We start from the raw sequence: 13839 nt of genomic DNA, 5'->3' as shown, positions 1-13839 counted from the left end.
CTACTGGGAAGGGGTCATCAATGGTGGAGAGGTCAATGGAGATGGTAAACGCATCCATTTTGTTGTTTCAGGAGCCAGATAGAAAATTAAAAGAAGCAAAAGGAAAAAGCCCCACCTATTTTTTAGAAATTGGGCTCTTTCTATTCATGTTAGTAATAAGTTGCAAAGATTAGAATTTAAAAACAAAAACATTCAAATACCAGTTTAAACATTTAAAATAACATAAATAAAATAGCCTATTATAAAATTTCCTCAATTTAGCCTAAGCTAAAACCTTCCCAAATGCAAATGAATGGAGCCTTAGCTAACGCCGAGTATGCACCCAAGAAGTTGGCATTTCAATAACCTCAGTTTTAGCAAATACAGTTCAAAGATGCAAATATGTTTTCATCCCTGGACACCCTTAGCAGTGGAAAGTATATTGTTTTATGCATGGTTTTAAAACTGGTTGACTCGTCCTTCAATGACCCGGTCGGGTCATGCTAACTTTATATTTTATATAAAATATATAAATATATATATATATATATATTTATTTTTTTTAAATATTTTATCAATATATTATATATAATATACAATATATGATATTTTTTATAATATATTTAATGTATCATTTTATTAATGTATGTATAATCATATTTTTATATAGACATAGCAGTGGACCAGGGTGGGGGCAAGGACAAGGTCTCCTCTCCTGCCCCGTCTCAAAATTCTACCTTTCATCCCGCACGGGTTTTGATTTTAACCTCCATCCCTGTGTCATGACCTCCATCCCCAGTCCAAATGGGGCAAGGCAGGGCGGGCCGGGGCAAGAAAGCATAAGTTCATCCTCGCCTCCATCCCTGCATGGGTTTTGATTTTAACCTTCATCCCCATTTCATGTCCTCCATCCGCAGTCCAAACAGCGTGAGGCAGAGCCTCACTTCCTCCCAGTCCACTGTCATCTCTCTCTCTCTCTCTCTCTCTCTCTCTGATGGATCTTCATCTCTGTCTCTCTCTCTCTCTGATGGAATACCACCTCAATGGTCTCGTGCTGTATTAGCTCCGGCGTCCTTTGCTCCCACTGGGGTATTACCCTGACACCTCCACCCCATCCCGATGGCTTTTCCCCTTCCCCACCATCCTTAGCTCCAGCGTCCTCTGCTCCCACCGGGGTATTACACTGTCTCTTCCCCACCATCCTTAGCTTCGGCGTCCTCTGCTCCCCACCATGCCTTTTGACCCAGCTTTGACAAAAGACACCCCCTTTAATACCTTATACCCGTGACTCTCTCTCTCTCTCTCTGTTCCACCTCCACCGACCTTTCCTTCTTCTTCCACCACCACCATTGCCGCCCCCACAAGATGGCAGCCCCGCCTTCCCACCAGATGGCAGTCCTTTCCTCTTTCCTCTCTCTCACAATCGCTCTCTCTCTATGAGCCACCACCGTCGGCGATTTTCCACTGTCTCAGAGCCACCACTATCACAGCACTCTCACCTCTCTCACTCTCTCCCATTGCAGAGCCACCACCGTCTCAGAGCATACGGTCCTCTCTCTCTCTCTCAAACCCCAAATCCTCAAAACCCCAAATCCCTTCTTCTTTTCATTTCCAGTCAGTGCAGTCACTGTCGGATGCCCTCCGTCGGATGCTCTTTAATGCCCTCTGTTGTGTGCGCCCGTCGATAGGGCCCTCAGCATCTCACGACTCCTCTGCCACCATTTTTCAGTGGTCCATCCCCTTTCGGCCTCCGCATCAGCATTTGAGTTTCCAGCAACAGTGACTCTCACTGACCTCTATCTTGTTGTCCATCCTCTTCCGACCCTTCGCGTCTTACGACCCCTCTGCCACCATTTTTGGGTGGTCCAGCCCCCTTCCTCCTCTGCATCGGTGATTGGGTTTACAGCTGTCTCAAAGCAGCGTGAAGGAGCGATTGAGGGAGGTTACTCGGTCTCTTTCTCTCAGCGATGCACGACGGGAGGTGGAGTTCGTGCTGGAGGCCGTCCGATAGGGAATCACGGCGGTGGGCGTCCACGGCACCGACTCCTTTGTCCTCGGCATCTAGAAGTAGTCCTCCACCAAGCTCCAAGTCTCCCGAGTGTAAGGGGTTTCGACCATCAGCGTCAAGGATTCCAACCTCCATCGTCAATCCTACGGTGGGACACATGCCTCCCTCATCCCTCTTCTTTTGGGGCTTAGGAGCCTCCAACTCCCTGCAGACCAACCAACATGCTCTATCCTCTATCCTAGAGGCTTTGAACGATTGGGGACTCGCTTTCGCCCTTCGCCGCCAAGGTGCTTTTGTTGCTCTCCCTTTCCGCTTATCTTTTCGTGTGTTTTTCTCTCTATCGGAGGCCTTCGCGTCCTGTCTCGCCGCCGGTTCACTGCTGGCCCGTGATGTCGGGCGATTTCTTAGAGCTGTCAGGGTGGAATCCCTTCAGGCATGCTCTGTTGGCGCCACTCTTCGGGCTCCGTTTTTCTTTCGTAGGCCGCCCAGCTCGATCGACGGTCGGGGCTGTCAGGAGGTGAAAGCTACCTGGCAGCGGTCTTTCTCCAAAAAGCTTTTTCGCTCTCGTCTTTCACAGGCGAAGCCGGGTGACTGGTGGTGCGCGGGTTGCCTTTCACTCAACTTTTGCAGGCGTCGTGCTTGCCTCCATTGTGCCTCGTTGTTCAGGTCTCGGCGGCACCCAGTGCTGAAGCACTCGTGGGCGGTAGTCCCTCTTCCCTCCCTCGGACGAGCCTCTTCGCGAGGTATGCACCGCCCTCGCAAAGCCTTTTTCGCGCCTTGGGTCCAGATCGGTATCTTGGAAGATCCTTCATCGTCATTTTTGGGATTCAAGATCGGCTCTGTTTGGGTGCCGATGCGACCGTCTACGGCTGCTCCGATGTCTTTCACAGGGAAGCGTTTCAATCTTAACCATCTTTGTCATGACCGTACCTGTGGCTCGCCTGCCATCTTGGGTCGGGATAGTTTCTGCTCTGCTGTGTCGGGCCCGCCTGTCCTTTGTGCTGCCTCTGTCTCTGAGGGTTCCGCGTCTGGTGACTTCTGCAGCCAGGGAGTGCTTGCGACATGCTCGGGGGTGCAGGTGGCTTGCTCGAGGATGCCTGCGTTTTATCCGTCCTTTTCTCCTCGGCGTAGATCGAGGATGCAGGTCGCGTGCTCGGGGGTGCCTTCGATTTATTCTCCTTTTTCTGGTCGACGAAGGTACTTTTTCTCTTCTTTCGCTCCTTTTGATGTGCGAGGAGTTGTTATGGCCAGAGGTGAGGCAAGCAGGCTCTCCCCGATTCAATTATCGAGATCTCGCCTCTCCTTGTCTTGGTGGTCGTGTTGGCCACTCGATTTTCAAGCCGTACGAAGATCGGTGGATACAGTGGGTCCCGTTAGCGAAGTGGCGAGGTCTTCTTGGGTGAGCAGGGATTCTCTTTGTCCGTTGTCGTCATCTTGCTCTCCTTCGGGGGCGTTGGCGTTTGGGCTACCGCGGCTCCCTGGCGGTGTTTGTGTCTCTGTGTCGGCAGGGGGCGTTTTGCAGCCTCGGGGTGCGAATCTGCTCGCATCATCATCATCTGTAGTATTTTCCTTTTTGTGCTCGTTGTTAGAAGCGGGGCGGGCTTTCAGGTGGTATGGCGGGTGTGACGACGCATCTTGGCCTCGGTCAAGAAGATGTTGGCTGTCGTGGCTTCCCGGGTGGTCTGAGTCTTGGGCTATGTTGTTGCGGAACATTTTGGTGGATCCTTTCTTCGAGCTTGATGGGGATCGGGTACCGTCAGGTGTCGCCTTGGCGTCTAAGGATTCTCTCTGCCACTCGGCAGCTGCAACATCCTATATTTCGTTTGCTTCGACCTATGGAGCATATGAGTTTGGGTCTTTCTCGCGTAACAGATCTCATCTCTCGGAGGACTCTCTCCTTGCTCGAGCCCACAGGTCGCCTATTATCGGAGTCCTGATCCGACAGTGTTTCTTCTTCAAGCTGGTTGATGGCCTTTCAGTCTTGGTTTCGTCTTTCTCAACAAAGTGCATTGTATGTCCGATTCGCCTGGTCTCCATCAGCTTGGTAAGTGCCCCTCTGTTAGCCGTGTTTTGCAGGACTCTGTTGGCATTGAACTCCTCCTCTTTCATCCGGGAGGGCGACTTCGCAGGCCTGGAGGGCTCCCCAAACTTGGTCTATCCGTCAATTGCGGGTTCGTCATCTTTGAGTGGTCAACTCTCATCCTTTTTGGGTCTGTCTGTGGACGATGCAGCTCGGCGGCTCAAGCTTGCGCTTTCCCAAGCCCAGCTCCTCAACGTCGATTCTGTTATGCGTGAGTCCTTGGCCGCGATCGCAGACCGTTTACCGTCCATGGTCGCGGATGCTGGGCGTATCTCGTTCATCAACACCACTTCTCCTTCGGTCGAGGGGTTATCTCCTCCTGGGTGGGGTGGTCTCCCTATTAGGAGACGTCGTCGACCTTCGCTATCTCCATCCGGCGAGTCTGGGGTCTCTCCTAGGCGGTCTGTGAGGATCCGCACTCCTCGGGTATTTTCAGACTTTCAGTTATGAAGATCTTGTGTTGGAATATTCGGGGACTAAATTGCCCCACCAAACGTCTTTTCCTGGCGAGTTGGATTCGTCAAGAAAAGCTCGATCTTATTGCTCTTTGTGAAACGAAGATGGCAGATATCTCGAGCTCCGTCGTCTCCGAAATCTGGCGTGGTGCAGATTCCTTCTTCAAGCCTGCGACTCAATATGCGGGAGGCATCCTCATCCTCGGGAAGCATTCTCTAGCCTTTCAACAGGTGGACGAAGGTACATTTTCCATATCCATCACTCTTCCCTTACCTACTCAGACTATTTCAGTTGTGGTCACTATGGTGTATGGTCCCCACCGTCAAAGCCGTCGGGAGGAGTTTTGGTTGGACTTAAATAGGGTAATTGCTTCATTCGGGGATCATCATATTATCATGGGAGATTTCAACTGCCTTATGTCTCCTATCGATTCTAGCTTTCCGGTTAATTTCTCGGCTTCAATGAGGGGCTTCCAAAATTTTATTCAGATGAACCGGTTGTACCACGTTTCCCATGTTGGTGAAGCTTTCTCGTGGTCCAATCGACGATCTACTTCGTGCTTCCGTCTGCTAGACAGGGTGCTCGTTTCGTCAGAGCTGCTGAGTTCTATTAATGACATCTCTTGTTGTCTTCTGCCACCATCTGTCTCAGACCATAGTCAGATTGTTATCCGATGGGGTCAAGGCTTCACTGGCAATAGATCCTTTAGATTTGAGCAATGGTGGCTTAAGGAGGCGGGCTTCGAGTCGTTAGTCCATCAATCTTGGAGTAGACCTTGTTTTGTTGTCCGGGCGGCTACAAGATGCATGGTTAAGCTTTTTCGTCTATCCCGCGATATCAAATCTTGGCTTATCTCCAATAGAATAAGTAAATTCTAAAATCTGGGGGATTGGGAGCGAGCGCTGGCTTCTATCAATCAATCTCTCTTGGATATGTCCTATATGAATGCATCAGATATTGAATGTCTTAATGCTAGATCGGCCGAGCTGACTCTTCTAGTGCAATCGTGGCGTCTAAAGGATGAAATTCGTTGGAAGCAGCGGTCAATGGTGAATTGGCTTAAAGCGGGTGACGAGAATATAAGGTTCTTTCATTCGTTAGCATCTCACAGACATCGAAGACATGTGATTCACACTTTGTATATCAATGGTGTCTCCTTTTCGGGCGATCAGGTACTCAATGCTGTCTCCAACTATTTTTATAACCTGTATTCCTGCAGGTGGCAATATGGGTTCAACTTTATTTTTGACCATGGATCGAGCGCTAGCCAACTCGATTCAGGGGTTGTTCACCGAAGAAGAAATCGTCTCGGCGGTGCGAGAGTCGTCTGGGTAGAAAGCTCTAGGATTTGATGGCTATCTTGTGGATTTCTTTCGCATATTCTGGCAATGCGTTAAGAGTGACATTCTTAGTGTCTTCGCCGAATTTCATCGAAATGGCCGATTGCCGGTTCATTCTCACCTAGCAATTGTGTCGCTTATTCCTAAGGAGGAAGCCGCATCGAATATCTCGCGGTTTAGACCTATATCAGTGTTAGGCAGTTTATATCGCATTATCGCCAAGGTCTTAGCTAACAGGATGCGTTCAATTGCTCCTAGGATTTTCTCAGAGGCTCAGTTTGCCTTCATTCCTAACAGAAGACTTCAACATTCCTTCATTTTGGCCACAGAAGTGTTGCACTCTCTCAAGATCAGCGGGGGGGCCTTTTTCACTCTGAAGCTTGACTTTCATAAAGCCTACGACTCGGTTCATTGGCCGTTCCTCTTCAACATGTTGGCAAACTTGGGCTTCGGTAGGCGTTTCTCTAGCTGGGTGCATGAGCTGGTAACCAATGCCCAATCTCAGTTTTAGATCAATGGGGTCAAGGGAAAACAATTCAAACTTGGTCGTGGTCTTCGACAAGGATGTCCTCTGTATCCGTTACTCTTTAATGTCGTCTCTGAAGGCCTGGTGGTCTTGGTTAAGAGGGCAGTGGAGGGTGATCTAATTGAATCTCTCGGTATTCAAGAGTGTCGTAGTCAGATCCTGACATACGCTGATGACATAATTATCTTTGGAAGGGCCTCCATCCAACAAATGTTAAGATTCAAGCTTGTCCTTCTTTTTTTCCAATCGATGTCAGGTCTATCCTTGAACTACGAGAAGTGTTGTCTTTCCATGGTCAACGCCCCTGCTTCAATGTTGGACTTGGGCCAGCGGATATTCGGATGCTCGGTTTCGGATAACTCTTTCTCTTATCTGGGTCTGCCGCTACAAATCAGTCGTGTATCAACGACAGCCTGGAGCACCACTATCCAAAGGGTTCAGAAAAAAATTTTGGGCTGGCAAGCGTCCTACCTTTCTATCGCAGGTAGACTAACTCTCATCAAGCACGTTCTTTCTGCTATGCCAGAATTTTTTATGTCTATGTTCCTGATGCCCATGGGGGTTAGTAAGAAGATAGCTCAGGTAGTGACGCACTTCCTGTGGTCTGGGCGTGGTCACAAAAACAAGCGCCACCTAATAGGGTGGGACACTCTTCGACTACCCCAAAATAGGGGGGGTTTGGGAATCAAGGACCCCCGGCTGAAAAGTATGATTCTTGTCGTGAAGCAGAGCTGGCTTGCACACCAACCTGGGTCTCCGTGTGCAAGCGTGCTTCTAGCTAAATACGGTGGTGTGGAATCATTGGTGGGGGTCACAAGCGTGCGTCAGCGATCTATGTCAAAGCTTCGACGATCATGGATCCAAGCATGGTCTGCAGTTCTATCTCATAATGGCAATGTTGAATCGCAGTCTCTGTTCTTTGGTCGTAACCTTGCTCCGAACGGATCTTTCCGCTCTAAAGAAGGCTACCTCGCTCTCCTTCCGTCGGGGGTGGACCGGTTTCCGACGAACCTGATCTAGGGCAAGGGTCCCACTCCGAGATCATGTTTCCTGGCGTGGCTAATCTTACACAATCGGGTGCAGACTGACAACTTCCTCAAATCCATCGGTTTTCATCTGTCGAGTAAATGTTTGTTGTGTGAGGCGGCTGAAGAATCTACCTTTCACCTTTTTTGGGAGTGCTCTGTTTTTCAAAACATCTTTAAGGTGACTTGGAATAAGCCGGGGGTCAGCGTGCGTCAGGAATCGTTCGCCAATGATTTGTTGTGGGGTCCTCAACCAGTTCGTCATTGCAACAAATGGCGTATTATTTGGCGAACTTGGCTTCTCTCGTCATGGTGGGCCATATGGATGACTCGCAACAATGCTATTTTTCGGCATATTCCGGCAGTGTTCAACAAAATGGTGAACCTTATTTTGGCGGACGTATACGCCATTCTCCGCATCAACATCCCTGATCTGCAACACCATCTGCCTCCAGGGACCATTCATGATCCTGGGTGATGCTCGTCGCCTAACTGTATTTGCTTCTTGTTTCTTTCTTCCTTTTCTCCTTGCATCTCTCCTTTTCTTTTTTTCCCTTTTTTGGGGCTCCTTGGCATGTCTTGGGCCCGTGTTTGGTTTCTCGGTAGGTTCAATGTTGGTTGAACCTGTTTTCGTTTCGTAATGTTGATGGTTATAGTTCGTCTCTCTCTCTCTCTCTCTCTATATATATATATATATATATATATATATATATATATATATATATATATATATATATATATATATATATAAACTCGCCCTTGACTCGACTGAGTCAACTTGGTGACTCAGCCCAGATTTGTTCAAAACGAGTTCGAACGTACTCATATTTGACCCAGTGACTAGGCAATCCAGGCCGAGTCACTAGGTTGACCTGGCAAGTTTTTAATCTATGGTTATTGAACTTCCAACTCCAACACCAAGTTATTCAGTTTTTTACTTTTTAAGTAGCCCATATATTCTAGTAGATGATAAGGTATACCACATATCTTCTTCTCTGATGCTTGAGAAACAAGTGGTGCAGGAACAAGATACCATAAACGGATTCACTGACCAATTCCGGAATGTTGGCCAATGGGTGAACCAATCACAAGGTTGCTTTGAAGCACTTGGAAGTCATTCCGTAGGGTAAAGTGGTAAACTTCATGAATTGACACTAATATTTGGTCGTAAACACGTCCTTTCCGAAGTCAGTCATTCCAGGGCGAGTTTGCCAACTCCGATATGCAGCATGTCCAGGATGAGTTTTCATAAAATTATTGTGCAACTCAGCCTTTTCAGATATGTGTGTCTATAGCTAAATTGAACATTCATTTTGAAAAAGAGCTAATGAACAAAGAATAGAAAAGATATTATCTGACGATTCAACTTCATTCACGACCAAATCAAAGTAATTGACCATAGAGATGAGCATAATTTCTGTCCGAGGAATTAGGTAACAGATATAAATTACTAAACAGATTGGTGGTGCAATAAACTTGTAGCCTGGTAGGATATGAATGATATAAAACACATGAAGCATGAAAAGAAGGATACAGATGTTTTCCAATAATATCCATAACTGCTATTGAATCATGTTGTGTAACTAAATACAGTATGTCTTTAATTAATAACGTCAGCAATAAAAGTAAAATTTATTTCAGATAAATTGAATATTACCACCATAAGCTATTCAAAAATATTTGCTTGATTTGACAAGAAACATGATACTTTTTTGTATCGGAAGAACATTTCATATAATGAGTCCATCATTGTGTAATTCTAAAATCAAGTTCCTTTCATGAAAGAATCGGAGCTCACATCGCTTCAGGAGATTTAACAGCCACTACTAAGCAAAGCGGCTAATAATGAAAAGTACATGCATGTATCTCCAATGAGTTCAAAATTGAAACATTATCATGAATTTTTCACAAAATATAATGGAAATATTTATCATGATTTTTTTTTTAATTTCAGAAAATTTCAAAATAGTGAGACATTCTTACAAAACTATAGTGACAGTTTTGTGTTAAAATATTTCACCTTCAAATAAAATGCCTCCTACTAAGATATATTCTTTCTTATTACGTAAAAAAAACATCAACACATTTAGTTCTGTTTTCGTGCTTTTCTCAAAATCACCAAATGCTTTTCTAGATTCTTCAAAGATATTACATATACAAATACTGGCAACCATACAAATGTGAATGTGTGGCACATGCGGAACAAAATATGTGGAATATGCCCAAAGTGATATCAGTTACCTTTCCAACTTCATTCCTTCCCAGATCAACCAGCATAATGTGCTCAGCACATTGCTTTTCATCATTTAGTAGTTGATATTCTAAAATTTCATCTTCCTTCTCTGTCTTGCCTGTTCTAGCAGTCCCAGCAAGTGGCCTATTGATAATCTTATTCGTCTGTCAATAAAGGAGAATCCTTTATAAAAGTTCAGCAGAAAAAACTTAGAATTTTAAAGACATAATGAGAGAATGGAAGATATCATTAATATTGATACAGGCAGACATAAAGTAAGCAAGCAAGATAGCCCAAAAAATGAGGAATTATGACAAAACGTTTTGGAACTCTACCTAGTAGCCTAGTTCGATTACAATTCTGCTATTTAATCAGGAAAAAAAATGACAGATTTAAAGGAAAAAATATATATTTGAAGAACTACCAACGGTATGTTACCTTCTCTAGCACATTGAGAAACACGGATATACTTATTCAGAAGCAACAAATTAATTGATGAGAGGAAGATTTGCAAAGACATCTCCATCTCATTTTATCAACTTAGCAGACAAGTACTAGAGGATCCCTGACTTGTGATGTATATATTATCTGCTTAAGATTCATTGTATGCTTAAATTCTCTTTTTATAACTCCTGTTTCATCAGTATGTTATTTGTTTTACTCATCATTCTTAATTAGCAACCTCAAACACCATGACTTTATAAAATACATATGACTAAAAACAAACGAGAACAAATAGAAAGTGCAACTTACTACACACGATTTACATGGTTCAGTGTTTATGATCACTTACATCCATGTGCCAAATACCCTACTCAATTTGATGACTTGAGTAGGTTGCATTATTGAGAGTCTTTATATAGTTTTTACAAGTAACTCTCTTTCTCTTTCTATCAATATCGTTAACTCCTCTCGTAATATTTGGACTCTCTCTCTATGTTTAACGTGAGCTCCTCTTGGGAGTTGGTTATTATTGATAACCTTCATTTGGTTATCAAGAGACTCATTATTGATAACCTTCATTTGGTTATCAAGAGACTCATTATTGATAACCTTCATTTCCCTTAGCCTCTTAGCCACCTCATTGTGATCCTCCTTATCACATATTCGGTTATGAGACTCCATTTGCCTTAGCATCTTCATATGATTATCATTCCCCCTCAAACTCAAGTTGGGGTGAATTCACAGCCCAAGTTTGCTACGAAGTCATTAAAGATAATCCAAGGGAGAGCCTTGGTCAAAATGTCAGATACTTGTTGTGACAAAGGAATAAATTTAGTGATAAGACTGCCACGAGCTACCTTTTCCTGAACAAAGTGAAAAACAATATCAACATGCTTCATACGAGAATGAAATGTGAGTTTAATGGTCACGTGAATATTTTAAATATTGTCACAAAATAGATTATGCAGTTCAGAGAAATATATCCCAATGTCTCAAAGAATAAATGATAACCATATAAGTTTTACTGCAGTCGACGTCATTGCCTTGTATTCAACTTCAGTGTTAGAATGAGCCACTGTGTGTTGTTTCTTAGCACTCCAATATATGAAATTGACACCAAGGAAGGTGCAAAAACTTATAGTGGACCTTATGGTAAGAGGACAACTGGCCCAATATGCATTAGAGAAATCATATAACTAAATTGAAGTATTAGCCAATAACCGAGTTTCATATCAATGGTGCCATGAATATATCGCAAATTTCTTTTCAACGTTTTAAAGTGAAACTCGGTGGAATTTTCAATATTTTTTATTTACAATTTGTTCACTAAAAGATGTTGAGTGATTGTTCACTTATTCATAAAGATCACATATGGTTTGATGACTTTGCAACAACCCGTCGATTTGTTCATATGATGGAGTTGGTGGCTTTAGCATGATTGTAACAAATGATTCATAACCAGCTCCAAGCCCATTCAATAAAAAAACACCTTTGTGTCAACACCAATAGGCTTGCCTATGGCCGCAAGCTCATCACATATATTTTGAAAGCTATTTATATAATCGACTATAGGCATTTCATTATTTCGATGCAGTTGCAACTTTTGAACCAACAAAAAATATCATTATTTAGATACATGGGCAAAGGAGGTTATTAGAGCATTCCATACCTCTCGAGAGGTTTCTAACAACAATTTCAAGGACTTCTTATGCAAGAGTACTAGTGATACATCATCGCAATAAACAAATTGATTTTCTCCATGCCATGTATTCAGGATTCATAGCAATACCCATTCCAGTATGCATATATTGAGGTAGTGTGGGCTATTCCCCATCAAGGAAGCCTGCCATATCTTGGCTTTCAACAATACCAAAAAATAAAGTTTGACACAACAAAAAGTTGTCATGGTTGAGTTTGATTGTCACAAGATTAGTGACATTCAGGTTAAACGGGTATGAATATTTTACCTATGAAGTTGACTCGATCGAGATGGCACACTTTTGTTACTTTGTTAGCAAATGGTTTTTTTCTTGGTCAACATACTGAACCAAGCAGGTGCCCGGTTGGGATTTGGAAATATTTCACATGAAATGCTAATAAAATGAAATTAATCAAGGTGATGTCCTGTCAGCCTCTTCTTTGCATGTCTTTTTGGGTGACTGAATGAAGTTTCACTTTCAACATTCATAAAGATTTGCAAGATGATCAATCAACCACTTCAACCATAATATTTTTCACCTTAAAATAAAATGATAGAATATTCTCTAAACATCTAGGCATTTGCTCGTGTTCATCATGATCAGAATAGTAGGAATCGGCCCTTTTGACATAAAAATATCTGGATATTTTTTCTTTGTGGTAAATGGGAACCGCCATTCCCTCCAACCAGAGAGTATGCCCAGCTTCAACCTCGCGGCAATTGATGCTTTCCCTGTGTTTCGATCTGTGGTCATCCCATGTCAAAGCAACAAGCCATGGTGGCCCCTAACCAAGAAGGTGGAGAGCTTGTAGGCTCAACTGTAAAATTTTAGTATATTGTGAATCACTAATATTTAATTACATGCAAAACTTGATTATTTGGTACAACTACATAAACTAAATCATGTTTTTTCAGTAAACAAATTATGTACATCATATCTGTAAGGTTAGATTAAAAAAACACACACACACACACATATATATATATATATATATATATATATATATATATATATACAATCTTTCTTACTCATATTGTATATATTCTATAAAGAAAATATACGGTGGTTTGAAACTACGGTATTGTAATGCACTACACATTCTTGTTTGCATGGATTTTGGCACCGAATGTTAAATACAACATAATTTATTTAACGTGTTAGTAAGTTTATCTATTCAATATACTATAAAATTCAATTTTTAATATGGTAAAAAATTATTGATTTACAAATTGCAAAGACAAAGATGATTTGAAATGGCTAAGAACATGATGTTGGAGCCAACTTTAAGACATAAAAATAGTAAATGGAGAACATGTTAAACATGATCCAAAAGGTTAATTTTTGCTTATTGGATTTGGATATGCTTAAATCAAGTAAACATAAATTATGATGGCTGGGCACCACAACATCTCATGGAGTGGCGGTCAGACTAAAAAACCAAGGACCTCAAAATCCTCACATCTGTACCTCTCAAACACCACCCATAGTTGGATTCCAATTTCGCAGTTGAATCCAAATAGAGAAACCAAAATCCAATTTAATTTTATGAATCCTCCGAATCAACCCACACTTTTAGAACTTGTTTAGGATTTGGATGTACCCATTTATCCAGATAACTTTGGGTAAGTCGGGGTCTTAGATTGTGCTGCACAATAGAATGCACAAACTTGTCAGCTCCATGCCGATGGGTGCGGCCCAAACGGGGCTGGTAAATGAGCCGGTCTTGGGTTGTTTGGGCTCCACTTGTGAGCTCATCATGAGCCGAGATGACCATGAGATGATTACAAGCCGATCACGAGTTGATTAATTTATTTAATTGTTTTCTAAGCTTGCTAATATATAAAATATATACAAAACACATATAATATACATATTATGTATGTAACATCTAATATATGTAAATATATATATATATATATATAATACATATATAACCAAGCCGTTCTTGACATATCGGTGCTCGGCTCATTTACCTAAACGAGTTGGCTCATAGGTCGGCTTGAATCAAACCAAGCTTCTCACGAACTGAGCCGAGCCGCTCGTCTCGT

This window comes from Nuphar pumila, chromosome 4 (genome assembly GCF_984573655.1).
Source record: "Nuphar pumila chromosome 4, dmNupPumi1.hap1.1, whole genome shotgun sequence".
Lineage (NCBI taxonomy): Eukaryota > Viridiplantae > Streptophyta > Magnoliopsida > Nymphaeales > Nymphaeaceae > Nuphar > Nuphar pumila.
The sequence above is the reverse complement of the archived record's forward strand: the minus strand, read 5'-3'. Positions refer to the sequence as shown.